This window comes from Lathyrus oleraceus, chromosome 2 (assembly GCF_024323335.1).
Source record: "Lathyrus oleraceus cultivar Zhongwan6 chromosome 2, CAAS_Psat_ZW6_1.0, whole genome shotgun sequence".
Lineage (NCBI taxonomy): Eukaryota > Viridiplantae > Streptophyta > Magnoliopsida > Fabales > Fabaceae > Lathyrus > Lathyrus oleraceus.
In genome coordinates, this window is record NC_066580.1 from 202,294,035 (window position 1) to 202,298,279 (window position 4,245).

Below are 4,245 nucleotides of genomic sequence, written 5' to 3' on the forward strand. Positions count from 1 at the left end.
TACACTAATGCTGGCTCCTAAGTCGCATAGAGCTTTGTCTATGACGAACTTTCCAATTACATTGGGTATGGAGAAACTACATGAGTCTTTCAGTTTGGGAGGTATGTTGTTTTGGATTATTGCGCTACACTCAGCAGTAAGTGTAACTATTTCGTTATCCTCAATCTTTTTCTTATTGGATAGGATCTCTTTAAGAAACTTGGCATATGAGGGCATTTGTGTGATAGCTTCTATAAAGGGTATTGTGATGTTCAGTTGCTTCAGAGTTCAACAAATTTCTTAAGTTGCCCTGCAGTTTTAGAATTTGCGAATCTTTGAGGATACAGAATGGGTGGTTTATAAGGTGGTGGAGGCACATAAGGTTTTTCTTTCTCTTCGGCCTCTTGGGTATTATCTTCCTTCTCCTTCGGTTCACTTACCATCTCAGTTGTTGTTTTGTCAGGTTTTTGGTACATGGCAGGATTTTGAAGTCTTGGATCTACGGGTCCGTCTAGTTCTTTTCCACTTCTCAATATAACGACATTTGCATGTCCTTTTGGATTAGGTTATGGCTGCCCAGGAAATGTGCCAGTAGGAGCATCAGTAAATGCTTGTTGTTGAGCCACTTGTGAAATCTGTGTTTCAAGCATTTTGTTGTGGGTGGCTAAAGCGTCTACTTTGTTTGCTAATTGTTTAAGTTGCTCACCAGTGTGTATGTTTTGGTTCAAGAAGTCCTTGTTTGTTTGAGCTTGGGTAGCTATGAAACTTTCCATCATTAATTCAAGGTTGGACTTCCTAGGAATGTTAGGAGCATTAGCAGTTGGCTTTTGATATCTAGGTGGAACAGCAGGTGCTTGGCCAGGTGCATACAAGGTGTTGTTGTTCTTATACGAAAAGTTAGGATGGTTTTTCCAACCTGGGTTGTAGGTATTCGAATAAGGGTTTCCTTGAGCATAATTCACTTGATCAATGGAGACTCCTACTAATATCTGACATTCTGGTGCAGTGTGTCCAAGAACTCCACATAACTCGCAGTTTGGAGTTACGGTGGCTGCGGGTGTTATGGTCAAGTTGTCTAACTTTTGAACAAGGGCATCTACCTTTTCATGGACATGGTCAAGGCTACTGATTTCGTACATTCCACCTTTTTTTGGGACAAACCATGTTTTCAAAGACTTGATAGGCTTCGTTGTATGGCTTGTCCATAAGTGCACCGCCTGTGGCAGCGTCTACTGTCAGTCTTGTGTTATACAGAAGCCCGTTGAAAAATGTGTGAATGATCACCCAGTCTTCGAGACCGTGATGTGGACACATCCTCATCATGTCTTTGTATCTCTCCCACGCGTCGTAGAGAGATTCTGCATCTTTTTGTCGAAATTCGTTGATTTGAGCTCTCAGCATAGCAGTTTTGCTCGGCGGAAAATATCGGGCTAAGAAAATGTTCTTCAGTTCTTCCCATGTAGTGACTGAGTTGGATGGCAAGGATTGCAACCAAGCCCAAGCTTTGTCTCTTAGAGAGAAAGGAAAAAGATGTAGTCTTATCGCATCATGAGATACACCATTCGCCTTCACAGTGTCTACGTACTGCAAAAACTAGGTCAAATGTTCATTAGGATCATCCGTAGGATTTCCAACAAATTGATGTTGTTGGACAGCTGATAACAATGAGGGTTTCAACTCGAAATCGTTTCGATCGATAGCAGGGACAACAATGTTGTTGTGAGGTTCTTGTTGGGACGGGGTAGCGTAGAATTTAAGAGGACGATTTTGTGGCCCCACTGCAGCCATGGTTGGTTTTTCAACTGGTTCAGTAGTAGGAATGATGATATCAGGAATATTGTACCTTCGTTGGTACTCTAGTACTCGACATCTTAAATATAAGAAACACTCTAATTGTATGATTATTGGTACTAATTTTTCGCCTTGTGAGCGAGTACTTGGCATACAATCGAGAAATAAGGGAAAGGAAATTAGTTTTTGCCTCAGTCTATATTGCGCAACGAAAGAATCACACTATTTGACTAAATCAGTCCCCGACAACAGCGCCAAAAACTTGATATGTTCTTAAAAACTGTATATAAAATATAGTCTATCAGGTACTTGACTACAAGTACACAGTCTAGTTGTTTAGTTTTAAAAGATATCGAACCCACAAGGACTGATGGTCAAACTAATGCTATCGATGTTACTATGTTTAGCTAAGGCGATGATTTCTAGAGGTTCGGTTCAACAAAAATTAAATCTAAAGAAAATTAAGTTTTTAAGAAAATATTAACAAAGGGATATCAGTATGCAACGCATTAATTGTCAAGGATTCCATAAGTCATCGGTGTATATTTTAATTACCAAATACCTTTCAGTAGAAAATACTCATTTAAAAGGCTTTATCTCACACTTTCGTGATTGTTGACTTGAACTATACTTTTAAGTCAGAATGTACGCTCTCGCTGTCCCATTTAAAGTTAAAAATACTTTTTGAAAATAAATAAGTTATAATTTCTTTTAAAGTGCTCTTACTGTTTTTAAAATCAATGCCTAGTTTTTACTATCCAGTTCGACCCTCACACTCTCGCGATTGTCGGTTCTAACCTTAGTTATCTTTCCACTCTCGTGGCCAAACCGTATTAAATAGCTTCTCACTCTCGTGACAAAGTTAATTAAATTCAAATTAAAAACCACATCCAGAAATATTATTTGAGAAAATAAGTTTACACCAATTATTATTAAATCCCGTCTAATTAAATTGTTTACATACCGATACCGGTAGTTTAGCTGGACATGTTAAATAATGCAAACACAGACGAACAGAAACAATTTAACAATACAGCAAACATGATTATTTAATAATAAAGCAATAATAATAATTGAATAAAAAACCTGGAACTTTGATTAATTCAATAGGCTGAATCTGGAAGTACTTGGGAGTCCTCCAAATGTCAGTAGGATTCTGCTTTTTCGAAATAAATGCTTAAACTAAACTAACTAAGTTGCAGTAGTTCCCCAATCTAGGAAACTACTACTTTTGGCTAAGTGAAAAATGGAAAGGAAAAAGGGAAAAAAATTAAAGCTCTGAACGGAAAAGTAAACAAATTGCAGTCAAAGAAAATAATGCTTGTTGTAGAAAAATAACGTAAAAACAAAATTGCAGGAACGGAAAAAGGCAGAGAGATAGGATGAGAGAGAGAGCCCCAGAAGTTTCCAATTTCCATTCTTTTATAATCCCTCTTGGTCTTCGTGCTTGAGAAAAGTAAGGAGGACTTAGTTGAGGGAGGGATTCATGGGAAGGTGGTTTAAGGAGTGAATGTTGGTGTAAGCCCTAAAGGCTAATACTTTTGGTACTTGTATCGAATTATTTATTAATAATAAAAGGATTTTTCTTTATTATGTTTGTTTAATAAAGTCCCTAGAATAGCTAGTCCGTTTAATGTATCAAGTATGACTTAATCATGAGATCACATCAAACATAAGGACACTATTCTTAAAGTATCCGTAGTCAAGCCTTATTGTGAAGTGGGATAACATTAAAGCATGAAGACTATTATGTTTATAGACTGATGATCACATCTCATGGATCATGGATAAAGAGTTATCAAGTCTTAAACATAGGTATGAATATTAAGAGTAATATTTATACTAGATTGACCCTCTATGAGAATACTATATAGAATGTTATACAAAGTGTCATAAGTTATTCTCATGGTGATAATGGTGTATACCACCCTTCGACCTGAAACCACTATGGACCCTAGATGTAGAGTCGAGTGTCTTATTGCTGATCAAACGTTGTCCGTAAATGGATGACCTTAAAGACAGTTGATGGGTACTCCACGAAGCATGCTAAGGGACATGGGTGACCTAGATGGAATTTTCCCATCCTGCGTAACAGGATAAATGTCTATGGGCCCAATATTGAACTGGACAAGGATGACACGATCTATGCCTTGTGTTCAATATAGACATAAGGGCAAAAGGGTAATTATACACATAATTATTATCACAGAAGGATTTGTCAGATCACATGACATTTTTGTGTCTTGGGTAGCAGTGATGTGTTGCTAGATACCGCTCACTGTTTATTATGTTAAATACGTGATTTAATATAATTGTCAATGCTGCGAAAACCTATAGGGTCACACACAAAGGACGGATTGATGAGAGATAGAGTAATTAAGGAATACCGTAATGCACGGTGCCCTTAAGTGAATTATAGAACATCGTAAGGTACGGTGTACTTAAGTAGAATACGAAATATGGTAAGGTACCACG

At 37.5% G+C, this 4,245-nt stretch overlaps 1 non-coding gene across 1 annotated transcript; it reads left to right on the plus strand.

Moving 5' to 3' along the window:
* The first annotated feature begins 1,273 nt into the window (after positions 1 to 1,273).
* On the plus strand, positions 1,274 to 1,380 carry LOC127124460 (small nucleolar RNA R71). The gene has a single exon (XR_007803948.1). It is a non-coding gene; the product is annotated as a small nucleolar RNA R71 (small nucleolar RNA).
* Positions 1,381 to 4,245: the final 2,865 nt, after the last annotated feature.